The sequence below is a fragment of the Alexandromys fortis genome, unplaced genomic scaffold (genome assembly GCF_014885135.2).
Source record: "Alexandromys fortis isolate MF-2015 unplaced genomic scaffold, M_Fortis_MF-2015_v1.1 scaffold_35, whole genome shotgun sequence".
NCBI classification, from domain to species: domain Eukaryota; kingdom Metazoa; phylum Chordata; class Mammalia; order Rodentia; family Cricetidae; genus Alexandromys; species Alexandromys fortis.
The window spans coordinates 7,365,198-7,393,046 of record NW_026067913.1 but is presented as its reverse complement, the minus strand read 5'-3'; the positions used below and the strand labels follow the sequence as shown (position 1 = coordinate 7,393,046).

Sequence of the window (27,849 nt, the reverse complement as noted above, 5' to 3'; positions counted from 1 at the left end):
TAAAAAAAAAAAAGAAAGTTAGCTGAGCAGAAGTAAAAAAAAAAAAAGAAAAGAAAAAGAAATGAAAGTCTCCCACTTTGTGACCTAGAACTGAGAGCTGAAAAAGAAAGTCACCCTCTGCCCACATGTGGTGTAGGAGGTCCCTCTCTATGTGTGTTGCTTTTATTGGTTAATGAATAAAGAAGCTGCTTTCAGTCAATGGCTTGGCAGAGTGGACCTAGGCAGGGAAAACTAAACTGAATGCTGGGAGAAAGAAGGCAAAGTTGGGAGACACCATGAAGCTGCCAGAGGAGAAAGATATAAGCCGCCAGCCAGTACCTTGCTGGTAGGCCACGAACCTCATGGTAAAATATAAAATGATGGAAATGGGTTAATTCTAAATGTAAGAGCTAGCTAGCAATATGCTTAAGTGATGGGCCAAGCAGTGATTTAAATAATATAGTTTCTGTGTGATTATTTCAGGAGTCTGGGCGACAGGGAAGCAAACAAGCAGCCTCTCACAGCACACATACTCCCATTTTGACCCTCTCATCTCTCTTCTTTTTGCTCACCAAGGTAGCTTCAGCCTCAAGTCTCTACACTTAAAGCATATTCCCTGTATCTAAGCTATGGATTCCATATAGATTCCATATATACAGCTATGGGTTTGTTTGTTTTTCTAGGAGAGAACCTGACTCCTGTCAATCACTAGATGCCCATCTCTGACCCAGCACTTGAGAGGTGAGTCTTAGGCTCCTTCAGCAGCAGTGGACCAGGAGATTCTGACAGCAATCCCAAGCTTGCCTCTCTTCTCCTTGCTAGCAGTCGGCTTCTCTCACTGTCCTGCAACCTCCTGAGAGCAAACATCCCTTGAGCCTGACCTTCTCGGACTAAACCGGGTGGTGGAAGTACTGAATGAAGTACACACCATCTACACTCTCAAATGACTCTCAAAATACTGGGACCCTAGTGGGCTCAGACAGGACCCAGGCATCATCAGGGCTTCATCCGTGTGAGATTTGCTAATGAAGAGGTCCCAGCCCAGGAGGCCATTCCCAGTCTGTCTGGGGAAAGATGATCATTACAGGACCAGTCAGATGGACAGACACAGTCATGGGCAAGGGGAGTGGGGGGAGAAGCAGGACAGACAACTCCTAAAACGGCTCTCTTTCATAAAGGTAACTTCCAGGAAGAAATACTGAAAAGAGTGTGTGCAGAGTGACCTTGCTGTGCAGTGTGGCACGGACATCATAATCCCCTCTGTGGTGTCCTGGAAGAAACCGACAGGAAACGGCGTGTCTCCAAACTATCGTTCTACAGTTCTTTCTAAATTTAAACATGAATCATATCTGCTCTCCCTGCGCACACCAGAAAGAGACAATAGAGGCTGCCTAAGCATTGTGTGTAAGTGATAGACCCCGTGTCAGGGCAAGACATCACTGAAACCCACTCTCAATGTTGCATAGACACACACACACACACACACACACACACATACACACACACATACACACACACACACACACACAGAGACTAAATAGAGACACACACAGAACACAGAGAGAGAAACATACACACAGTGCCTTCACTTACCCAGAAAGATAAATGGCAGCCCAGTTACCCAGTAAGCAATTCTTCAGTCTTATTCCATACTGACTGAATTCCCAGCGAACTGACGATGCTGTTGGATACTAGTATAGGCCTGCTTCCTCCAACATTTACTTTGCCAGCTTACCACGAGGAAAACAAATGGCTAAGAGAGGCTGCGGTCCTTGTCTAACACAAAGAGTGGCTAGAATCAGGTACTCAAGAACTCTGAATGAATAGAAACACACGTGAATGAGTGGAGTGTTTAAACAGGACAAGTAACCGATACAAGGACCAAGTCAACACAGTCACACTTCCGTTCTGCAGCCTTGGACAGTAACACAAAGATTTCAGGTAGAGGAACCCTAGAAGGAGCATGTGCTAGCTAGGATCTGAACTGTTTCCCCAAAGCTCATGTGTCCTCTGTATCCCCAGCGCGGCAGTGTTTGGAGACCTTTGGGGGGTGACTGAACTAGGAAGGTTCTAGCCTCATCAATGAGGTTATTCATCAATAGGATCATGGCTCAACGGGCTATTAAGAGTTGGTGGAAACTTTCGAAAATGAAGTCTAGTTAGAAGAATTAGGTCACGGGTGTGTGCCCTTAAAGGTGACATCCTTATACTGGGGTTGTTTGCTTGTTTCCCCTCCTCTCCTTCCCTTTTATTTCTTCTTAGCCACCACGAACATGTGACACGACCTTTGGCCACCTCAAAGCAGAGGTTCTGTGGTGACCTACAGAAAACTCTGGCACATAGTCATGACAACGAAGTAAACAGAATAGAATGGTCGGTAGTAAAGAAGATGTCAGCCTTCCCATGCAGATTCCAGGCATTGCCCTCCTCCTGTCCCTTCCCCAGCTGCACACAATCCTTCCCCAGGACTGGGCAGGTGTTGGAGGTGTTAACATATGCAGGAGGTGCAAGTCTTATTGGGGTCCAGCTGCCTGTGAGTCAGTACTGCAGGATGGGATTGCCAAGTGGTGCATTTGAAAGGTAAGTGGCCCACACTCCTGTGAGTAACCCTGAAAACTCACTGGTCCAGCAGCCTAGGCCTGGATGGAATCCATGTCTAGTCTGTCAGCATGCTATCTGGGGCAAATATGCTGTTTCTTTACATCCCTCCAAGAAAAGACATATCACACTGAGGTGAGTGGTTCTGCTCCACCAAGGGCTCCCTACCATGATGTCTGTGTCACCTCAAGCTCAGGGACAACGGACACCCCCCCCCAGCCCAGTCATGATCTGAAACAAATGTAACTCAATGGTTTTGTCATGGGAACACAAACTTGACCCAACACGGTGTGACTGACCTGTCTGACAGGAACGAACACGGTCCACACAAGTTCCTGCACTGGCCTCTTTATCAGACAGCTGAGAGAATGGATCCCAAGTAACTGCAGTGTCCCCAGAACCTCCTGTGCTAGGAGAGGAAATGGTTGAAATGGGGGGCATGGGGAGTTGGGGGGTGGGGAGAACTTGTTTCCAGAAGAAAAATGTACTTGTTAGATGACCTTGTAAGAAAGTCTCACCGGCGGGAGAGGCTGGGAGCTGAGGCAATGGGAGGAGGTCATCACACCTTGGAGACTGTTTGATTATGCTTCATATCAAGAGATATGTTTCATATCTCTTGCTTTCTATTTAAACATGTCGGTGTTCAGCTGGAACCTCCAACTCACTCCTGCTGGATCCGGAAAACCCCAGGTCTCTCCCTCTAAACCCTTCCCTCACAGAGAGTCTCCAACAAAGAAAAGACACCAAAAAGCCCAGTTCCACACTCTTGCTGGCTGCAGCAGCTCCTCCCCTGATGTTGCCAGCAGCCCAAGTCCCTACCTAAAGCCTACCATACCTGGGCACAAAGCCAGTTAGTGGAGGACACTTCATCAGCCCCTCGACTACAGGGGGTTTATGCATCCTGCTTTAGTTCAGACACGTGACTTCTTGTTCCTCTTCGCCCACCTCAATCTCTGGGGGCTGGAGGACTCACCGGAAGTTGGGAGTTACTCTATTCAAAATAAACCTGTTCTTTTACTTTTTCAATTTGGCTTACTGCCTCAGCAGAAAAACCTACTATTGAGGTACAGAAAAACTATTATTCAGAACCCCCAAAGACAGACTTGGGGAAATCATTAGGACTCTTTATCCCTCCTTTCCCAAATGGCCCCATTGAATAAGTCTCCTCTTTCTGCTTTTCACTATTATTTTGGTGCTTTAATTGGCTTGCTGAGGATGGTGGTAGAGCCTGGCTTCTTGTCTGCACAGACAGTGGTACCTAAGTCCAATAACAAGGGAACTTCCCATGGGGAAATTACCCACTCCTTTCCCAGCTTCTCCTCTCGCCCTAGCTCAGCGGAGACAGCCCCTCCCAGCCAGCCGAGGCAGCCCGTCTGCTCTAGCTCTCTTCCCAGTCACTCAGGACTCCGTCAACAAACATTCACAGGCGACTACTACTTGCAGGTCGTCACTCCAGACCCTAGAGCCAGAGATACGAGACACTGCCTACCCGCCAGGCCCTGCTGGAGAGGGTCGGGTCTGCTCTCTGCTTTGATGCCTGGCTCAATCCAAACCAGACCTCTTATGAGAAGAGCCACAGTTCCGTCATTTCTTACTTCTGAGATCTCACCCAAGGGCAAGACCCATGGCTCAAAAAAAAAATTCATCCTTTCTTCCCTCACGGTTCACTTTTTTTCTTTTCTCTTTTTACTCAGGCTGCAGCAGTACCAACGGCCTTGCCTTCCAGGAAGCCTTTGGTTTAGGCTAATATTTACATGTATTTGCATTTCCTTTGTACACAGAGATGGGGGATGGGTAGGGTGGAGAGTTTTGCTTAGAAATGAAAACCCTTCCTGGGCCAGTACACAAAGTGCTATTTCAATTGTCAATTTAAAATCCAGAAGCCACACGTTCAGCTCAAATGCAAGTCTTTTCTATCACGCCCCCTCCCATCCTATAGCCCCCCCCCCAGCCCCGCTTTTACATAGCTTTTTCTCCGATCTCCGCGTAAGTCAGGGATAGGGCAAGCTCTATTCGTCTTGGTCTTATACACACTGGATTTTTTTTTCTCCAGTAATTCTTCATGTTTTCGGTCAATTTCAGAGAATTCTGTGGGCACCCTCTGGTGGCTGACTAGGATTTTTACCTTAAATGTGTGTTTGGAGGAGACGGCTCTATTTCAGTCCTGCCTGTTGACTTTACGGTGGGCAGCATGAGTTTACTTGCTAAGTAAGCTCATCTTGCCAGGCCTGAGAGGTGAGAGGGCAGCAATCACTTTGAAACCCTCTGAGGAGACATGGCACCTTGTGGAAATGCTGAAGCTGGGAACAGTGTGGCTGTGGTTTGCAGTGTTACCAGACTAGCCTGGGTGCACAGGATGAAATGACCCCTTCTCTGGCCCTTCAGAAGACTTAGTCTCCAGAGGAAAAGATACACACACACACACACACACACACACACACACAGAGTCAGTGGCGGAGCAGGCTTCCTGGGCGACAGCTGTCATGGAACCTCACAACTGCCCACTCCTTTTTGTCGAAAACCAAAAGAGAATTAAGCCAAGCCCAGGATGCTCTAAGGGAGGTTAGGAGGTAAAGGGAAACGGAAAGGATCCAATTTTGCAGGACTAATGTGTGACTTTCTCAGACCTGCTCAAGGGAGCAGCCACTCAGGAAAACCTCCCTGGTCTTTGGAGGAGGCGGCTGGCGAGGAAGAGGCAGTGGAAATGGAGGTGGCGGGAAGAATTATGCAGCCCTCCTACCTGCTCTCTCCACGACTCCCCCATTGCCCTTGGGCCCTGAAACCCTGGGGGTCTGAGAAGCAGAGCAGCTTTGTCAACAGAGCCATCACCTGTATTTCCTCAACCCTTCCCCAAAGATTTAATTAGTCTCCGGATATTCACCAAAGTCAGCTAATGTCACCTTCATTTTGTGAGAGGAGGTGCACAGAGGTTAAACAGGAGTGTGACTTCGGGGACCCTAGGAAGCAGCTCCACTGCCCTGGTGCTCTGGAATCTCTCCTGAGGGGAGAGAGGGGGGCTTGATTCTCAGCCACCTCCCAGCCTTCACTTTGTCTCTCAATGCAAACCAAGCTTCAACAGCACAAGTGAACAAGGTTTCACAGAAGGGCACACTGGAGACACAGGGAGAAGCCATGTCCCAGCAGGCCCTAGCCGCCAGAACGACAGCCCAGCTGTTCAGCTTCCAGACCACAAAGTCTTAGACCTCAGCAGCATCATTTACCTGCAGACAAAGAGGCCTTGTCTACCAGGACAGCTTCCTTAAGGAAATCATTTTTCGTTTGCTTTGTCTCACAGCCAGGGCCCAGGGCAAAAGGGAAGTCCCCGTTCCAGCGAGCTGTCAGCCTCCCCACACAGGGGCTGGAGGTGGTAGCCACTTCCGTGCCTGTCTGCCTTTGAGAGCGCTGTGGGAGAGGGCGGAACAATGTCTTGGGTGGGTAGTTCTTAGGCTAAGGTATGACGACTGAGCAGAAAGGGACGTTGCCACTGTGACCACACCCATGGGAGCAGACAAAGCTCAGCCACCCACAGAGACACCATGAGATCCCTTGAGCTGGAGCGGCTGGAGCACCTCCCCGAGCTCTGTCTCTAGTGTGGGCTTCCAGTAGAATGAAAATATTATTTCATGGCTGTTGTAAGCCACTCTCAATCTGGGCTGTATCATCCATCATGCTAATTACAGCCAACAATACTTGCTGAGTACCGGTGTCACCCGATGCTTTTCTACACATTAACTTGCTCATTTTCATGACAAGCAAATGATCCCCATGAAAAGGACACCAGGCAAGGAAGTGAAATAGCTGGCCCCACATGGGGCAATGGCGGCGGAGTCAACCTGGCTGTTGGGCTCCAAACCCCCATGCTCTTCACAACCACGGTTGCTATGTCTTAAAGCATGTGAGATGAACTCAGGGACTCCTCACAGAAGCCTGCACAGGGTGTGTGTTAGAATCATCCCCATCTAGTAGAGACAAGAAAATCATTAAGAGGATTACATGACTAGGGAGAGGTAGGGACATAGTAAAGCCAGTCTTTTCGAGAAGTGGAGCTGTGGGCACTTAAGAGAACCTGCTGTTCTTTGAGAGATCCACGAGTTCAATCCCCAGCACCCATGTGAGGTGGCTCCCAGGCACCTGTAACTCCAGGAGAAGGGATCCAATGCCTTCTTCAGGCCTTTGAGGGTACCTGCACAGCGGCGTTCACACAGACAGACACAGACACACAGGCAGAGACTCACACACATAATACTAATACCAATACAAAAGAGCTCAATAAATGGTCCTGAGAATATTTGGCATCCACATGCAAAAGAATGAAACTGCTAAATCTGTGCTGCTCTCCAGGTACAAAAATCAACTCAAATGGATTAGAGATTTAAAGATAAGACCTGACACAATGAAACCACGGGAAGAAAGCATAAAGGAAATGTTTCAGGATACTAGAATACACAAGAACTATTAAGTATTTTTTTTTAAATGACCATCCTCTCCGCCAACACAAATAATCCCAACCAGACCAAATCAGACCGAATTAAAAGACACCCATGTTTAATGGCTGCCAGCACTCCCGGGTGGCCCCAGGAAAACATGGAGAGGAAAAGAGGGAAAAGGGGAGACCACAGAAAACCGAGAGACCATGTGTTCATTCTCTGGGGGGCAGTTTAAATAACCTGTGGGAGTGGTCTTGACCTTCCCTGGGGAGGGGGTCACTGTTTGGCGGGCTTTCTTGGAGGTAGAGTTTGGACTGAGACAACTCTCAGGAGGGAGCTTTGAAATGGAACTCTCCACCCAACATTCCAAAAATGGATTGGGGGTGGGGGTGAAGCCCCCAACTAAACAATCCAGACTCTTTGTGTAAAGGGATGCCAGGGAGCCAAGGTGATGCTTTTAACCAAACAAGGACATCTTTGGACAAGAGTCTAAAGGTCCAGGGGGGAAGCTCAACTATCTTGTATTTAAAAGTACACACCAAAGCCAGCCATCATCAAAATGAAGAAAATCTTTGTAGAATGGGAAAGGAAGTGTGTGGAGTTCTGTGTCTGGAACTAATGTCCATAGATCTAAGGAATGTAAAATCTGAGGACCACTCACAACTGGTCAAGATGCGGGGAATCAGAGACTGTACAGCGCTCAACCACAGACGAAACATCTCTTTCCAGGCTCTTCCCCTGGGCTCAGGGGTCACTGTAGAAGAGGAGGCAGAATGATTGTAAGAGCCATGAGTCTGGGGGGACCAGAGAGAAAGTGTCTTCTAGACATAACAGGACCGCGCTGGTTGCAACACAAGATCAGTACGCTCTAGCGTAGGAGGGAGGGAGCTCACGAACTCCCATCCCTAACACTGGACAACTGATGGGTTCTGGGTGGGGTAGTGAGTTCCAGTTCCCCTTAAGGGTGTGGCTCCTGTAGACTGTACTCCAGTGGATGGTCCCACACCCAGAGGTATATGGATAGTACCATCTGACGTCAGGAGGTATTGACTAAAGGAGAAATCAAGTGTGGGAGTAGGAAGGTGGGGAGAGCCAGGATGACGTTCAGGGGAAGAACTGGGAGTGGATATCACCAAAGCATGTTATATAAGGTTCTTGAAGAATTAATAGAACTATTTTAAAACTTTAAAAACAAAACAAGAAATAACCCAATTAAAATCAAGCAGCAAGCCTAAGTGGGCATTCGTCAAAATAAGACATGCAAACAATCAGCAGGCACACTGAAAATCTATCTGCTGTCTCAAACCAGGGACACACAATTCAAAACCACGGCAAGGGATCGCTTTCCTCTGGCGGAATGGCAATCATCCAAAGGCAAAAAGGACCTAGTGCTGGTGAGGGTGTGGAGAAAAGGGGTGCACTGTCGGTGGGGATGTGAATTAGGATGGTGTGGAGGTCAACATACCGAAAAACAAATCCCTGCAACCCAGGAATCCCACTGCTGAGTACTTATGTGCCCCAAGGGAATAGAGTCAGCCTGCCAGAGACACAAGTCCACTGCAGCACTCTTAATAGCCAAGACACAGACTCAATCTAAGTGTCCCAGTAATGTATGATAAATAGTACACGACACATATAGAGTGCAGCGCACAGCGCCCATCTGCGCTCTATGCGCTAATACAGTTCGTGAGCTTCGGGCAAGGGGCTGGAGGTTCAAACACACAAACACACACAGACAGAGAGACAGAGACACGGACCTCTAGTCCCTGCTAAGAGGCTCTTTATTCAATAGCACCATGGAGGCTTATGTACCCAACAGTCAAGTAGGCCAACAGGTGAAAACCTTATCCTCTGATCCTCAAGGCCAAGGCAACACGTGCAGGTGAAGCAGAGCTGGTAAACAACTTTGACACAGCTTTCAGTAACTCAAGTCAGAAGGAAAGTAAAGATCTCTAGCAGGGAAGAGCAGCTGGAGGCCAGGACTCCAAATGGCCCCAACAATAGAGACTATTATTAGGCCGGAAAAAAATAAAATTCTGTTATTGGTGGCGATATGAATGGAACCGGAGGTCCTTGTGTTAAGTAAACCAAGTTTTGCCCAGAAAAGCAATGCCTTGGTCATTCCCAAGTGGGACTTAAAAGACTGACCTCTAGGGAAGTCAGAATGGAAAGGTGCTGGTTACGGTGCATGGCTGAAGTAGAGGCGAGGAGACATGCAGAAAGGCGGGCCGACTGGGGTGAAGTTGCGGTGGATAAATGTGAGGAGCGCTATAGATGATAATTTTGTATTGTTTTATCTTTAAAATCTACAGAAGACATTAAGTGGGACAGACGTGTTAGCTTGATTTAGACGGAACACGGCGTCCACATGTATGGTGGTACCGTGTAATGCTGGGGCTGACACAGGAGAGCATTTTCCCGGCAGGCACGGAATCCTAGGCTCCATCCTGGTTCCACACTCCGGAGAGGGAGCAAGAGGATCAGAAGCTTCAGGGCCATCTACACAGTGATTTGGGGGCTAGCCTAGGATACATGAGAACCTGTCTAAACACTTTTCTTTTAAAGGAAAGAAAAGAAAACAAGGATGAAGAGGTATTGTGTAACGTCACATTACTATGCAACATTTTATGTGTTTTGAAAATAGTTTGGGATGGGTGTAGTAATGCATGCCTTTAATCCCAGCACTCAGAAGGCAGGGGCAGGCAGATGAATCTCTGTGAGTTCAAGGTCAGCCTGGTCTACAGAGTGAGTTCCAGGACAGTCAAGGGTATGAAGAGAAAGAGAGAAAGAGGAAAAAAAAAATACTGTTTGGAGGCTGTAAAATGGCTCACAATCCATTTTCCTTACTTTGCCTTTTCCTGATTACCTTTGGCCTTGAATGGGGGGAAATGGTCATTAAAAACTCCAAGTACTGAAAAATGCCAGCGCAAAGGGCATATTTACTGCCCCAATACTGCATTTCAACCAAAGATAAATGCATTTCTAGGAAGTGAAGGGGATCAACGGTTCTATTTGCCAAAGACAGCATTGTCTGGATCCTTCTCCAGAGCACTGCCAGTTATGGGATCTGCCACACATTTCCTCAGCAGAGCCAGGGGAGGCAGCGCTCACTGACTTTCTTGACAGCTACAACTTCACCGGCCTCTTTTTGTTACTTGATTCATTGAATGATTTGAAATCTGCTGCATGAGGCAGGCGCTGGTCTAGGTACAGGGGAAATGATGAACACCCATCAAAGGACTACACATGAAACGTTAAGTTACACATTGTGACATGAGTTCCCTGACACTATGAACTTTATAACAGAGAGGCTTGCCATAACCTGGGTTGCCAGGACACCAGGTACCACTGGGAGACCCGCCCTCTACCTCGCTGAGTTAGGAAGCCTGGGATAGTCATGATGGAGCAGAGGTGAAAGGCTTTGGGGTTGGTGATAGTCGCTTTTTGCTGTCAACTTGGTAAGATTTACAGTCACCATGGAAATATTCCTCTGGTGTGTCTAGGACCGTGTTCCCAGAAAGACATAAAGGAATAGGAAACACCCACATTTACTTTAGGCAGCACAGTGCGGGGGGCTGGGGTCCCTGAGGAAGCAATCTGAGGACCACCACCATCGCTTCCTCTGCTTCACGACAGCGGATACAATATGGCCTCTTGGTCCTGCAGCCTTCACCTCCCTCCTAGAGGACCCAAAAGAAACCCTTCCTTGCCTAAGTTGTTCCCGTCAGATACGCTATCACAATCACCAGAAAAGCAATGACCACAGGACCTCTGTTATGTGGAGCCTTAAGTATCTTAGTACTGGAGCCGTCTACCTGCAGTAGTCGGGTCGGTTCCCTAGGGCACCCCACTCACCCTGTCACCAACCCTGGCAGTGGGGCATGGTTGGAATGGATTTGTTACAGGGTGCTTTTACCGCACGATGAACCTTATTTCCTGGTGGCATGGTCACCACGCCTCCCCGCCTCCCCTCTGCAGCACCGTGCCGTCTCCACCAGCTCCTGGACTGCTTCGCAATAAGTCAAGGCACCCTCCCATAGTGGGGGAGTTCCAGCCCCTTCCCCATGCTGCCCAAAGTTTGCTGGAGACAGAGATGCGGTATGGGGCTCGGCTGGTTGCACCAGGACTTTTGAAGAACTTGGTTTTACACCCCTCCCCTCGTGTGTGCTGCAGGGCCTACTCCCCTCCCCGTGTCTCTGGGTACCGTCCAGTATTTAGTCTTAGTTGATTTTCCCAGTGGCTGCCTGTACCCTTTACCAGCTGTGCACATTTGAGCTGGCGCTAGAAGAGCCTTAGCTTCTTATCTACAGAAAATAATAGTTGTAATAGCAATTCTCACTTTCTGCAGCAATGCCAGGAAGCCTAAAGTCTCACTCAGTTTCTGCTCCAGAACTAAAGTAAGGGTGTGGATACTTTAATAGCAAGCTCTACTGGCCGAAGCAGGGCACCCTTCTCTGGAGAACAGGACATCTCTCCAAAGCCTTTGGAGGCAGGGATGCCGAAACCATGGAGGCCCTGGGGTAGAACCTGAGCTCCATTGTCACATGCAACGAAAGTTTTAGGGGTAAAGAAGGTGACCTGCTAAGGCCAAGTGACTCCTCCAACTCTGAGGAAGTAAGTGTGACATTAAAGAGGTTCCAGCCTGACGTGGTTGTGCACACTTTAATCCCAGCACTCGGGAGGCAGAGGCAGACAGATCTCTGTGAGTTCGAGGCCAGCCTGGTCTCCAGAACAACCAGGACTACACAGAAAAATCCTGTCTTGAAAAATCAAAAATAAGTAAAATAAAAATATTCCAAGAAAAGAAATCACCATGCCACTAGAACATTGCTCTACACGGGCTCTGGCTAGGGTCCCTGCCCCACCCCATGAGGGAAGAGAAGGATGTGAGATGGACAAGGACTCCACATCCTCCCAGAAGGAGCCAGCTAGGGCTTCTCATCTGCAGCGACCATCTGTGCAAAGCTCCCAGAAGAACGTAGCAGATGTCCAGGGCCCCCCAAGACAAAGGCTGCCAGACCCCCATCACACAGGCACGGCTCAGTGCAGCAATACAAGCCTCCCCGTGTTAGAATCAAGGCGTGTAGTTCTTCCTGCCCAGAGGACTCGGTTGCCTCTCCTTGGGTGACCTTGCTGGCAGCCGCGTGGCTTTTTTAGTGTGTAGACTTTCATCATATTCAAAAGGTTCTACATTTGAAAGGAGTGAGGCTGGAGGAGGCTGGAGAAAAGTGAGTCAGGGAAGGTCTACTGGGGCAGCACGGGCCTTTCACTGAGTTGTCACCCTGGGCCTGAGCGGGTTGGTGCACAAAGACAGCCTTTCTCTCTCACACACACTTTCCCGAAAGCAAGGGATTACCACAATAATAGCGATAACAACCACAGTTCACTGCGAGCTGACAATGGGGGGGGGGGATTCTACTTAACATGCATGTCTGTTTAATTCCGTGAAGTAAGGACCCCTTTCTCCAAATGAGGAAACAGAGGCGCCATGAAGACAGACGACCAGTATGGGGTCACAATAGGTAAGTCCTCGACTAGGGGAGATTAATGAAGACAAGAATTACAATTAGACTCCCTTCAGGATAGAGACTGCTCTGCCGTGGGCGACAACGCAAATGGAAGGAACTTGAAGGGGGCCGTTTACCCCAGCAGTTTACTCCAGAGGTTTGCTCACACCCCTGGCCGTCCCCGCTCACCAAGCCCTGGTGGAAGGGTTCCCTGGCCTCGCGGAAGGAGCTGCCTCTCGCCCCTGAGTACGTGCCACAAACTCTGCATCACCTCAGAGAAAATTAAGGGGATTTCCCTTCTTGCCCAATCTCCTTTATGAGGTCAGCGCCCAGAGGGCTGCACCCACGTGTGACCTGTGAGTCACACAGGGCCCTGGGAATAAGGCCCAACCTTCATATACTGCTGTTGACACCTTCAAACTCTATTTTTTTTTAAAAATTACATTTGGTCACTTGTTGAGGGTGGGGAACATGTGGAGAAGGTCATTCTCTTTCACCATGTGGGTGCTGAAGACTGGGTCCTAGGCCAGGCTCAGCAGTGAGCACCTCTACCCACTAAGCCGTCTCTCAACGCTATCACTTCGTAAACAAAGGACCTGGCCTTCTTTTTCTCTTGCAATGAACCCCCACTTTGTGTAGGCTGTCCCGGAAAGGGTTTGGGCATTAGGATAAGAGAGGTAGTCAGTAGATTGCTTCTCCTAAGCGGAGAACACCCCACTCCAGGGCCCCTGAGCGCTCAAGCAAGCCCCAGGCTGACAGAAGCAGATGTCGAAGCTCTTTGAAGCGCGCCAGTAAAGGAGTTTCCTGGTGAATGCATTCTTTTGAAAACTTCGGTGGGAATAAGTTCTGTGCTCCACTGCACAGTGGGGCAGCTCTGCCTGGCCATCGGTTAGGGTATTGTTATGCATTTCATAAAGACGTAGGAGGAAAGTCTGTGCTCCCATGATAAAGACGTGCTGAAAAGCTAAGGCTATAGGAATGCTACTTACTCTGGTCTGGTCATTACACATTGCACACATGATCAAACCATTCCAGGGTACCCCGTACAGATATCAATTATTATGTGTCTTTTCCTTTTCCCCAGACCCATGTAGCACGAGCTGGCCTTGAACTTGCTTTTCTCCTGCCTCGGCCTTTCCAGCACTAGCATTAGAGGCATGTGCCACCACCCCCCAGCAATGTGCCAGGTTTTAAAAGTAAAAAGAAATAGCTCCCTTTCCCCAACAGGGCAAACAGAAGATCACTACCCTGGTCCTTCGGTTTATGAATACACAGCCTTTCTTAATTTGAGCTCAGACTTTTAAATTGTCTTTCAAAGCTAAAGAAATCAGACTGAGCCTTTGGGTCCATAACTGTAAAAATAATAAAAATTCAAACATTCACTGTATGGCACCTGCTAAGTAGAACTGGCCACTGTTTATGCTGTCTCATAGAAGCTGGAAGAGAGGTCGCCACCCTCCTCTTATCAAAGCTCAGAGCTTTGAAGTGCACAGTGCTCAGATTTCCACGGCAGCACAGAGCATCATAAGGAAGAAAGGAGCATCCTTTGCAGCCCAGCCAGGCTACACAGGTAGAAACAGGATTGCATTCCCCATCCCCAAGCTGCTCCTCGCTCCGCTTCAGTGTACAGGACACAGGAGCAGATACCTAGATAAAGAGATGCCTTTGTCATCTCACTGGGACCACACCACCTGAAACAGCACTTATTTTACCAACTATCAAAAGGGAAAACGCAACTGGAGAATCTTTGTGTGGAAAATTTGGCTCTGCTAACTTAGCTCGTGACTCTTACCGTAGATCCATAATCTGAAGCCAGGGACGTGTAAAGAACTAACCTAAGTCAAGATTAAATAGTTCCTAGAGTTTCCTCGAAGAGAAGCACTCTATCCTGACATGCTAATTAGCCGCGCTCATTTGCATATACATGCATATGCGCAGAACATTTTAATCTCTTTAATGCAAAGGTCAGAGATAGCACCCCATCCAAAGCTGGTACCACATGAGCTGATGGTGATCCTTTATTCCAAGGATCTTCCTTCATTCATTCATTCATTCATTCACAAGGGTCAGGTCAAAACAAGTCACCGGGAATAGGCTAATGGTTCAAAATTTATTTTGCCAACATCTTTCAAATATGGGTAGGAACTACATCAACGGGACGAGGAGCTATCAGGCGTGAAGGAAAAAAGGAACACAAAAATAATGTCTTAGTCACTGTTCTATGCTGTGATGAAACACCATAACCAAGGCACCCTATGGACGGAAGCATTGCCTGGTCATGGTGTCTCTTCACAGCAATAGAACAGTGACTCAGACAGGGACCATCTGTGTGTGTGTGTGTTCTCCTTTTCTCGCCCCCTGCTAACTGCTCACTCTATTTCTCTAATTCCCACCCATATTAGAAGGTTTGTTTTGGTTTTTGTTGTCGCTGCTTTTGTTTCGTGTTTTCTTCCGTTCTGTATAAAGGCCCTATCACTGACAGAGAAGAGCTTAGTTTCTGCATGGGTGCATTGACAGACACGGGTAAGAGTGTCAAGTCAATGCTTCTCATAAAAGCATCAAGTGGACACAAACCACATGCCTATCAGTGGATACACATTCTAACACATTCTCTATAGAAACTAGTACACAATAATTAGGACGAGTGACTTCAGTTAGGCAAACCATGTCGATGACTCAGTGGTAGCACAATGTAGAATACAAGTGTTGGCTCAGGGTGTGGCTCGATGGTAGAGCACAGACTCAGCATCTGAGAGACCCTGGGTTGATATTTGCAGCACAAAGGTGAGAGTCCCAGAAGACCATATACAGCATGATTCTCTCTCTCTCTCTCTCTCTCTCTCTCTCTCTCTCTCTCTCTCTCTCTGTGTGTGTGTGTGTGTCTTTATCTATTACTTAGTTATTTTTATTTTATGTGCATGGGTGTTTTTTGCATGCATGTATGTGCACCAAATGTATGTTGTGCCTTCGTAGGCCAGAAGAGGGCATCAGATTAGCTGGAACTGGAGTTATAGATAGCTGCAAGCCACATGTGACTGTTGGGAGTTGAACCCAGCCCTCTGGAAAAGCAGCTGGTGTTCTTCATAGCTGGGCCATCTCTCCAGCCCCATGACTGTCTATTAACAAAGAACAGAAACAGTATTTTTTTTTTTATTGTTTTTATTGAGCTATACGTTTTTCTCCACTCCCCGATCTTCCTCCCCTCTCCTCTTCTACCCTCCTCCATGACCCCCACATTCCCAATTTACTCAGGAGCTCTTGTCTTTTTCACTTTCCTATGTGGATCCATGTATGTCTCTCTTAGGGTCCTCTTGGTTGTCTAATTTCTCTGAGGTTGTGTCTTGTAGGCTGGTTTTTCTTTGTTTTATGTCTAAAAGTCACTTATGAGTGAGTACATATTATATTTGTCTTTGTAGGTCTGGGTTACCTCACTCAATATGTTTTTTTCCTAGATCCATCCACTTTCCCACAAATTTGAAGATGTCGTTACTTTTTATCATTGTGTAGTACTCCATTGTGTAAATGTACCACATCTTCTTTATCCATTCTTCGGCTAAGGAGCACCTAGGTTGTTTCTAGGTTCTCGCTATTATGAATAATGCTGCTATGAACATAGCTTAGCACATGTCCTTGTGGTACGATTGAGCATCTTTTGGGTGCATAACCGACACTGGTATTGCTGGGTCTTGATGTAGATTGTTTCCTAATTTTCTGAGAACTCACCATACTGATATTCAAAGTTGTACCAGCTTGTACCAGCTTGCACTCTCACCAGCAATGGAGGAGTGCTCCCTTTACCCTACATCCTCTCCAGCATAAGCTGTCATCAGTGTTTTTGATCTTGGCCATCCTGACAGGTGTAAGATGGGATCTCAGAGTTGTTTTAATTTGCATTTCTCTGATGACTAAGGATGTGGAGCATTTTCTTAAGTGTCTTTCGGCCCTTTGAGAGTCGTCTTCTGAGAGCTCTCTGTTTAGGTATACACAGAGTATTTTAAAGCATCACACAGATGTGACCAGACTTCTACACAAAGGAAAGGAGGAAAGGAATGATAACCCAGAGCAGCGGCTGCAGGATCGCAGCAGACGGGAAAGAGAAGAAGGCAAGGGGGACGGACCTGTTAGTGTTCCGGATCTTGGGAACTGAGAGGTCGGGAGGTGCGTATTATGTTATAAACACATCAAATAAAAGAGCGTCAAGTCTCAGCCAGTGATGAGTCAGGGAGTACAATTGGTTCAATTCTGGGTACCCAAGGAGTACTTTTCTCTTAGTTCTTTGTGTGTTTGTTCAAAAATAACCCATAAAAATCAGAAGTTGTACTTTTTAAAAGACAGAGGAAGGGGAAGGCTTGAATAAAAAAAAAAACCTTTATTATTGATGGAGTGCTCACATTCTATATAGAGAGTACATTAAGTTACCAAAGGAAAGATTTACTGGCATTTTGTCAGTAATACCAGGAGCAATATGTAAAAATTCTAAATTAATTGATACTGTATTTCTAATTTTAGATCAGTTTCCTTGGCAACTGCCAGAATAGCCCTCCACTTAACCAGACTGGGTGTCCACACACACAGGTCTGCCTGCCTTTCGTCATTCATCTGACACCAACCTCAGATCATCTCCCTGGTCCCTGGCTTTGGATCTGGCTCAAGTGCTATAGAGAACGAGAGAGCTGTTATTCTCAGCAGTCCACTGCCAGACACAAACAGGAGCTGACACCTTCGTCAATATGAAAGTCACAAGCAGCTGGCTATGGGTGTGTGCAGGCAGAAAGACGGAGAGAAGGAAGGACAGACACTCCCTGAGCGAGTGCCATCCACAGCTTAGATCCGCCAGACTCCACACATGTCGACATGGGGTTTACCATTGCATCAGTCCTGGGAGTCTGCATCTGTCTGACTTCCCAAGAAGGACCCTGAAGTTCAACTATAAGGCACCCATGCTGATGAGACAGGCCATCAGTCAAGACTGACCAGGTGACCGGGGCCATGCCAGGTGGGTAAAACAGGTGTCCGGTGCAGAGCCGCAGGAAGAGTTTGTTAACATTGAATAAAAAAGCACAGGAGGAAGCCCTATGAATAACAGGTCCACTATGAAGGCAAAGCGCAGCGGCTTCTGCAGAGATGGACTGCCCAACAGCACACGTGCAGGACAACAATCTGGGCCCTTCTAGGAAAGGACTCCGTGATTCAGATAAGCCTGCTCCTCTCTTCGTTTTTAAAACATCACACTTGTCTCGCTTATCATCTTCTCCTCGGACAATCTTCCACGTGTTAGCAGAATCGGTATAGGGAATCTGACGGATGTGACAGAAAGTGGACTCTTGCAGGGCATTGTCACAAGCAAAGCCTGGAATGACAGCACTGAGGAGCCAGTATCTGCTCCTCCTTTACTGCACACCCCCTCTCCACTCCACGGACACTGCCACATGGTCATCAATATGCACCTGCAAAAGCGCATATTCACCCCGTCCCCCAAACCTAACTGACAGTGTCTCAGAGTGAATCAAAGTGGAGGTTCCCCATGCTGTAATCAGCAGAACCTCTGTGGTCCCAGGCCCCAGTACTTGCCTTGACACTGTTCTATAAACGAGATGGAGGATCTTCTGGTAGGTCGCGTTCATCTGGGTTCTCCTCCTGGCATAGGAAGCCAAGAGCGTGGCAAACAAGAGATGGAAAAGTTAGAGCCCCACAGGATCCTTTGGATCTCAAGGAACACAGCCCTCACACGCCTGGGGTGGGGTAGAGGTAGTGATGATCGACGTTAGGGCAGCCTCCTGTCTACAGATGCACTGCAGATAGACAGCCGACACTGTTAGAATCAGCCGCTGCTGTCTCCTGCATCTCCTTCCAGAACTTTCCTGATCGTCTATGCAACACTACGTTCCCTGCTCTGGGTTATTCCCGCCCCGTCTCTCCTCCTGTCAATGAACAAGGATAAGCCTTGATGAGCTTTTGTTGTAAATCAATTATGATTTCTTTTTTTAAATCACAAATCAAGTCCTGGAAGAAAAGCACATCAAGGCGCGTAAGGAAGCCACAGTAGGGGAACATTCGGATATCATTAGACCGGAGCCCACAGAGTCCTCCCTCTCGTGGCATTTACCCTGAATAGTTGTTACCCCTACACTTCAAACTATTTTAATATGCCTTTCAAGTCATTTTTTTCTGCTGCTTAAGACAGACCTCTGTTGAATTGTTAACACCAGTAATAACACCTCTAAATGGCACTCACTCTCTCTATCCTCAAGTTCTGTTTGAGGGTCCAGGGAAAGCAGGGAAAATAACAACAGCCCACAAGGTAAACAACCCATACTCCATTCCTACTCTGGAATCTGAATGTCTGGAGAACCACGGATAGAAAGCTCTGAGAGAATCCAGAAAGGAACGAGAACTGTGACCAGAGTCACGTAGAATAGTCATGTCATTGATAGTGAAGTGAGCACCAAGGATTGTGAACCAAAAGAGCATATGAGTTTCTCAGTTCAACCTAGTCCATGTGCACAAAACGATAGCAGTCCAAGGCACGGGGGCGTGGTAAAGAAGATATATGAAGTGGTAGGGTAATATAAAGATCTCAGAAATAAGCCCACACATCTACAGCTAACTGACTTCACTAGGTAACAGTAACATATATTGTAGAAAGAACAATCTTTATTTTTAAAAAATTGATTCTACAAAAAAGTACAAAAGCTGAATATCTGCAGAGAGAGAGAGAGAGAGAGAGAAGAGGAGAGGAAAGGAGATGAGAGGAAATGAAAATTGGCCTTAGTGGTTACAAAAATCTAGCCAACACGGCTTAGACTTTAGTGTAAGCTGAGGCATGAATGTTATCCTGAGATGCATAAGAAGGAAGGATCATAACTTCGAGGCCAGCCTGGGCTATATAGTAACATTCTTCCTCAAAAAAAGAAAAGATAAATCAAATGTAAGATGTAAAGAAAGCATAGAGAAAATGCTTCACTTGTGACATTGGTCTGGACAAGAATCTTTTTAAATTCTGATAAAAGGGATTATACCACACTAAAAAGCTGCCAGGTAGCTAAAGAAGCAACTCAGTGGGAAAGATTAGCAAACTCAGAGGCTTTGAAATGTCCCCCATAGGCTCAAGTATCTAAACATTTGGTCCCCAGTGGGTGGCACAGTGGGGAAATTATGAAACCTTTGGGACATGAGGCCTGCCTGGTGCGGGTGGGTCACTAGGGTTGAAGATACAACTAGGGTTTATCTCTGTCTCCAGTCTGACCTCTTGGCTTCCCCACTGTTCACAATGTGAAAAGCAGCCACAGCTTAGCATTGCCTGCAGACTGAGCATCTCCGGCTTCCCTGCCCTCTGCATCATGATGGAATGAGACTCTCTTGAAACTGTGAGCTCAAAGTGGCCTCCATCATGTAGCTTGGTCACTAGGATAAGATAAGTAACTAACACAGAAAATTGGTGCCAAGTGGTTGAGCTGTTGCTGTGATAAACCTGGCCAGGGGGTTCTTAGGACTTCGGAACACGATATATAGTACATTGGTGTTTTTTCTGAATATATGTCTGTGTGAGGGTGTTGGATCCCCTGAAGGTGAGCGACCACGTGAGTGCTGGATCCTCTGGAAGTACAGCCAGTGCTCATAACTGCTGAGCCATCTCTCCAGCTTAGACTCTGGACAGTGTTTTAACTTTTGAACAGTGTTAGAACTATTAGGATTATGGAGACTTTTGAAGTTGGACTGAGTGTGTTTTGTATTACACAAGGGCCCTGAGCCTATGGGAGACAAAAATAGAATGTCATTTCTTGAATGTGAAATCCCAGCCACCCCACAAACACACATACACAGGTTCACGTATGTGAACACGGGATCCTCCAGATGCTGCAATATTTTATGAAATTATGGAAACTTTGGGAGCCGGGGTCTAGTTAACAGAGGTGGACCCCTGGGCGCAGGATTTGGAGGTTGTACCTGCCTTTGATTCTGCTTCCTGGTCAGCCACAGTGTGAAAGCTGCAATCATAAATCCCCACTGCCGCAGATAAGCAACTCCTGCATAAATCCTTATCTGCCACAATGACAACAACAAAAAAAAAAAAGAAAGAAAAAAAGAAAGAAAGAAAAAAGAAAGTGTGGCATTCCTATTTGATGAAGCACTACACAGCTGTCTTGGTAACAACATGAATGGACCTAGACTTTATGCTTAAACGGAAAAGTAACACTGTATGACTCATTCACGGACTGCATCTATTTGGCCACATAGAAAGTACAGGTAGGGAAGTGACCTCAGAATAAAAAGGGGAGGAGGATAGATAGGGAGAAGTTGATCAACAAAGATCCAAGTATATAGAAGGGCGAGTATAATAACAGTTATTATGTATTCCAAAACCGCATAAGGGGATTCTGAATGCTCTAACCACAATGGAACAATAAATACACAAAGTGACAAACTAGTCACTTCATTTGATCATTACAACATGTACACAAATATTCAATACTTAAACTGTACCCCCCATCTACATGTGGTTATGATGGGTCAAATTAAAATTATTATGACAATAAGATTCAAACCTCAGACTAGTCTTGAGCCCTAATGGCAGGGCTCAAGGCAGAGGGTGCTGGCAAAAGTTTAACAACTGTCTCTGCCTTGCAGCCATCCACATTTCTGTGATATGAATATCCCCTCTGGTTTTAACGTATCAACATGACAGCAATAAACAGAGTTGGTGGAGCTGGAGAGATTGCCCAGCAGTTAAAAGTACTTGCTGTTCTCCCAGAAGACAGACTCAAGTCCCAGCACCCACATAAAGGCTCACAACCACCTGTAACTCCAGTTCCAAGGCATCTGACACCCTCTTCTAGCCTCTGTTGGCACTGGGCACATGCATGGTACACGGGCATACAGCCAGGGAGATGCCTATACTCATAAAAAAGTTAATAACTCACGAAATAAACTGAGTCAAAAGAGAAAGGCAGAACTGGCTCTCCCAAGCAGGTACACGTGAGAGCAAGCACATCATTTGGAAGTGCGGGCCTCTGAGCTCAATTATCTGGGCTTAGCCCAGTTTCCTAAGTGCTGAGGTGGGAATTCCACGGATGGAGAGAGACTGATGCAGAAAACCAACATCAACCTTTATACGCTGCTTCGAGATTCTGTGGCCACCTCTGGTCTTAGTACTTCCTTCTGCGAAGTGAAGGGCATATTGCCAGGCTCTGTTCGGCCTTTTGAAGTTAAGACTATACGCTTTGGCACAGGCTATGATCCAAGCGCTTTGCCAGCCTCAGACAGCATCTCTTCTACTGCCCTTTGGGCTTTTCAGGATACACAAATGGTCTTGTACACGCCATATCCAAGTGCAGCTTAGTTTCTGTCAACTTAGCACTAACTAGAGACACCTGGGAAGACAGCCTTAACTGAGAAATGGCCTCCATTGGATTGGCCTGTAGGCGTGTCTACGGGGTATTTTTTTTGGTTAATGATTGATATGGGTATATGGTCCTGGGTTGTATAAGAAAGCCATCTGAACAAGGCAGTAAGCAGCAGTCTTCCATGGTTATTTCTTCAAACTCCTGCCTTGAGTTTGTGCCTTCCCTCAGTGATGGACCATACCCCTTTTCCTAAAATAAGCTACTTAAAAACCAAGTGTGGTGGCACACATCTTTAATCCCAGCACTCAAGAGGTGAAGGCAGGAGGATCTCTGCATTCAAGACCAAGCTAGCCCATATCAGGGGAGAGTGTTTATAGGATAGTCAGGACTATGTAGAGAGAGATCCTGCCTCCAAAACAATTGAACAAACAATAAGATAAACCCTTTCTTCTTCCCCCAAGTTGCTTTTGCTTCATGTTGTAATTGTTGTAACAAGGTCTCATTTTGAAGTCCTTGCTGGCCTGGAACTCACTCTGTAGACCTGGCTGTTCTCAAACTCAAAGAGATACAGAGGTCTGCCTGCCTCTATCTCCTGAGTGCTGGGATCAGAGGTGTGCATCACCATACCAGCTCCCGAGTTGTTTCTGGTCAGTCAGTGTTTTATCACAGCAAAGGACACCAAACTAGAAAAAGCCTTTTGCAGAGATATAATCGTGAGGGATAGCCTAGGCTAATGTAACTCCTGGACGTAAAAAAATGCCTTAAAATCCACAGAACTCACACGAGGTTTTCCCACTGCAGAGAAATTGGAGGCACCAGAAAAGCGATAGCTGGGCTTTGGGGCAGACTTTATTACAAGAAATACGGCTTTCTCTGTTGTGCCTTCAGATATACTCCACCAAAAGGTCGCAGGAACACGTTGGTGTTCACCACAACCTGAAATGTTAGGGCTATGGGAAGGAATCGGGAGGAGTACGGGAGGGACAAGGCTCTGCAATGCTGTCTCTGCAGCCCTAAAGAAAGGGTTCTTCATCCCACGAGCATCTCAAGGGAAGAGCAGTTTCAAGCACAGAACAAAAGCCAACATGTCCCCTGTTCCCCTTCATCCTCTCTTCCAGCTGGAGAAATATGCAGTTTTTCCTGCGAGAATAAAATAAACCAGCAAAAAGAAGCAAAGAGCCAAAAAAAAAAATATGTCCTAAAAATTAATGTACATAGGATCTTATTTTCCTTCTTCTGTCCAAATCTCACTCTCAATTATTTTAAAGATCTTGGTTACGGACTGTTCTGAAACATCCCATAAGCCTATTGATTATATCCTGGAAAGGTCAGAACAGAGCAGCCATGTTTTTTCTTGATCTCTACCTTTCGCTTTCCAAGTGAACTGAGCTAAACTCATTATGAGGAGTTTTATGGTATCCGCATACCCCCATGTAAACACCTGACTGATTTCATTGTCTTCTCAGGCCATGAACCTCAATCCCAAATTGCCAGAAGGGTGCGTGTTCTCTTTGACTGCTCACAGTCACAGGCCACACACACACACACACACACACACACACACACACACACCAGGGGATTTTGAGTGTTTGTTACCATTTCAAAGGCTGTGGCCATTGATCCCGATATTGCTCAATTTTCCAATAAAGATCTTAATCACTCCAGCACAAATTAGCAGACATACTTGACGAAAGGTGCTAATCAGCTCTTGACTAAAGGTGCCTGTAGGCAACTCCATATCAAGTTGGAGAGGGAAGGAGGCCCCCAGTGGGATAGTGTACCACTTCTTAAATATCTCTGCTTCTTTTTCTCAGTTATAAAATCATTACCTCCCTGTCAAGGCTACCACCGAATGCATCTATCTCCTGATGGAATTTCTTTTTTCCTTGGACCATAGCTTTTAAGATAATGAGTACACAGCTTTAACACTCAGGAAAGTCAGGGGACTTAGTGTCACAGAAATGCCACCCTCTCACCTAGGGCTGTATCACTTCTTTTTCCTGACTGTAGAAACACCCTGTGGCACCCTTGAACATTCTTCTTGGGAGTATAGATTACAGTAGAGTTTCTAATATCTGCTTTTTTTAAAAATACTTCCTATTTCTCAGAAATAAGGGGGTGCAGAAGAGTGAAGTCTGAAGGTTTTATAATTAGGTACTGTCTTCAAAGTGGCCTTTACCATTCCCTCGGCTTCCCTTTGCCATCCTCAAAATGGGGAGAAAGGAATCTGATGCTTCTCCCCCATTCTTTGGTGGTGAATGAAGGCTTTGCTCCCTGGAGAGGTGGCCGACGGAGCTCAGGTTGAGCACTGGTGGAGGGAGGGTGTGCTGACTAGTTTGGTGTCAACCTGACACAGCTGGAGTTAGCTGAAGGGAGGGAACCTCAATTGAGAAAATGCCTCCATAAGATCTGGCCTCTAGGGCATTTTCTTAATCAGTGATTGATGGCAGAGGGCCCAACCCATTGTGGTTAGTGATGGTCCTGGGTTCTATAAGAAAGCAGGCTAGGCAGCCCTGACGAACAAGCCAGTCAGCAGTATCCCTCCATGGCCTCTGCATCATCTCCTGCCTCCAGGTTCCTGCCCTGTTTGAGTTCCTGTCCTGACTTCCTTCAGTGATGGATAGAGATATGGAGGTGTAAGCCAGATAAACTCTTTCCTCCCCAGCTTGCTCTTGGGTCATGGTGTTTCATCACAGCCATAGAACCCCAAACTAAGACAAGTGGGGAAGGTCCACATTCCTGGAAAATTTAGAGTCTAGGCGCCAAGATGAAGCAAGCCTGGACCAAAAGTCCAGAGACAATCCATTCGCTTACATTTCAGGAAGACTCCAGTTCCTTAGCACAGCTTTATGCCCAACGAATGACAAGACAACGAGGTGGTCATTTTACCCAGTGTCTTATCTTTATCTAATAATAGCGACAATATTACACTTTTCAAAAGCCAGATGTGAGGCTTGATAATTTGTTAGGTTGGATTACAAATGTTCAAAAAGCCTGGGGGGGGGGAGGGAGATTTTAACTCATATTACTATCATCTCAATTTTCTCCCATTCAACAACTACCTAGAATACAAAATGAAAAAGCTAGAGTTTTACAGATGTCTCTTGAAGTTTAGTATCTCATCCCATGGTTCCCTTTTTCTCCAAGAAGCTTGGATCCCACCATCAGAAAATGTCTTTCTGACCCAGGACCAACAAGGTTGATCTCCCTTATGCCAAAGCCTATCTTTGCCTGCCTTCTCTGAAACTTCTCTTGGTTAACTTATTTCAACCAATGATCTACTATAAATACATTCTTCTCCTTCACATTTTTCTTTCCACCAGCTAAAGAGGCTGCTAACTTTATAGGCATGAGATGAGACATAATTAGTTTGTCTTACAAATCAGTCTTTGTCTAGAATTTCACGTCTTAGTGAAAATGGTGGCCAAAGAAAATCCCTTGGTGAGTCCTTGATCATCAAGACATCAGACTTCCCAGCATCCCTTTCAGGCTGAAGACTGTGCCTTCACCATTTTGAAGTGGAAAAAAAATTAACTATTCAATGTCCTCGACTCTTCACAGTAAAAACATTGTTTTAATATAAGTTCCATTTTCTTAAATCATCCTAGTGCAAGGCATAGTGGTGCTTACCTGCATTTCCAGCACTTGGGCACGGGAGCAGGGTCATCAGGAGTTCAAAGGTCATCAGGTCAACCTCAGCTACGCTACATATAAAATTTGATGCCAGCCTGGTCATCGTGGCACCCCATCTCCAAAACTGCAGAAAGGAAGAAAAAAAGAATGGACTATTCCTATAGCTAATTCTGAATCTTTTCAGCATTAAAGCATGCTTTGCCATTTTAGAAATCCCCTGTCTGAGGAAGTAGACTTTCCTAAAATGACTCTTCTCAAATGATTGTGAAGATGCTTTCTTAGTGAAGTGTCAGTCTTTGTGAAACTGTTCCCTTGTCCATGAACACCAACTGCCTTCTCACCCACAGCTCTGTTAGGACACCCGGGGTGAGAGTAAGAAGTACCTTGGCACTGCCATCAACATGGAGAGGTCACCACTGAAAGCCTGAGGTCATAGGGGGCATTCCCCTGCAGCAGTTATTCTGTGATCACTTCCCGGGCCTATCTCTGCTCTGAAGATTTAAAAGTCTTCCCTCTTCTACTAACCCCTGGCTGAGAGAGAGAGTCACTTCCTTCTATGTACTCCCAAGTACAGAGTAGGAGTACTCCCGAGTACAGACGAGGAGTGCTCGCGAGTACAGACTAGGAGTGCTCTCCTGAGCCCTAGAGGCCAATGGGCTCTGTAAACCTCAAGATGCTAGACAGAATTACAAGCTCATCAAAGTCTTTTATCCCAGACTAGATAAGCTTTAGTCGATCAAGTTCAAGCCTGCATCCCACTGACCTGAGCCCACCAGTTAGGAGCCTGTCCTGAGCCCACCAGTTAGGAGGCAGCAAAAGAAACTCAGGAAAGACAGGTTACAGAAACAGAAAAACAAAAATCTGTTTTTCTTTGAGCCAAAACTGTCTGGATCTTCCCTCGCCCTTGGAATCTAACTCCCCAGGCACTCAACAGACAAATGCGTTCTGAACTCTTTGGACTTTTTGGGAGTGGAGCACCTGATAAAAACACCATGATGCGATGGATTCAATTTGTATCATAGCATCTAGCTCTGAGTATGAAAGGAGTTTGTGGTCTCATTCTCAGAAGGTTGATGTTCCAGGGCAAGATTTCAGCATAATTTAGAACATTGTCTTTTCTAGGAGTCAATTTTCTGTACTTGAAATATAGTACAAATAACTCCCATGCTCTGCCGCAGGTGGGTGAATAATCCATCCAGCTTTGGTGGAAAGTGTGTAAGCTCTCTTTAGAAGAACTCGTTTATTTCTTAATGTCCCCAAGGCAGAACCTCCCAAGATAAAGCTGATTCTCTTCCTGTCTCTGGTAGAGCCGACATCATGTTTATAAAATAAATTATCTAAGCCGAAAGAGTTTCACTGGGTGATTTTAGAGGTTTGTGTACTTCACATTCTAAAGAAGAAAGCTGTTTAAAGATGTTGATTTCTGTCTCCAACCATCATTCATGAGACATTCTTTGGAAGTGTGAGACTTTCCAGGGCGCTAGGTTTCAGCACAAAAGGATGTGATGGATAGAGATGAGCAGGAAATGACCCCTGTGCATCGGGACCTTAAAGGCTTTATAGGCCCATCAACCAGACACTAACTACCAAGAGCACCCAGCAAAGACCAGGACAGCTCCTAAACCTAGCTGCATACAGAAGTAATTTGAGAAATTGATTAAAAAGAAAGACCCTTGGGCAGGGAACTTATCTCAGTGGCAGAGACTTTTTTGCTGGTATTCACAAGGTCCTGGGCTTTGTCCTCAATATGATCAAAATAACAACGATAATAGATCCTGACCTCCATCTACTAGGACCACATCTACTGAAATTGGAAGAACCAGGGAATGTTTATTTATATAAATAGCACCCAAAATTCGGAGATTCCGCCAGGTAGGGGCTTCACTGAGGCATTAACTGTATTCGAATGGCGCTGGTAGTCCTTCCCACAACTGACAAAAGCGTTCTTCACACTCAGAGGCCAGGTCAGGAGGGTAGGAGACGGGAGCAAAGAGGAAAACAGGAGAGCAACAGAGAGTGGACCGAGAGAGCACCCGGCCAGAACGGCAGGGTTCTGTAGGAGTGAGAAGCCTGAGAAGTTTGGAGTGGGAGGCTGGGTGAGGAGAGTTCAGAGGTGCCAGGATGGACTCTGTAACAGGTACTTGCAGAGAGAGCCTGGAGGCTAGCCTGGCACAGTTAGCCATTGGTCTTGAGTTTCCTTTGGGGCTGCTTCCTAGGCCTGATCTGCTTCCCACCGCTGCAGCTCCTAAGGACACAGCCAGCAGGTGACCTGTACTCATGGTCTGTCCCCAAGTCTGCTTGCTAGGGACCCTCACCTCTCACTTGGTGCACACCAGGGATGCGTTAGAAATGAAACACAAA

General features: G+C 46.5%; 1 long non-coding RNA gene across 2 annotated transcripts in view; it reads right to left on the bottom strand.

The window, feature by feature from the left end:
* The window catches only part of LOC126499536 (uncharacterized), a 315,160-nt gene that overhangs the window by 142,152 nt on the left and 145,159 nt on the right, over window positions 1-27,849 (bottom strand). For both annotated transcript variants that reach the window (XR_007591101.1, XR_007591100.1), the window contains exon 2: window positions 25,486-25,612. This is a non-coding gene — a long non-coding RNA (uncharacterized lncRNA). The remainder of the gene's footprint in view (window positions 1-25,485; window positions 25,613-27,849) is intronic.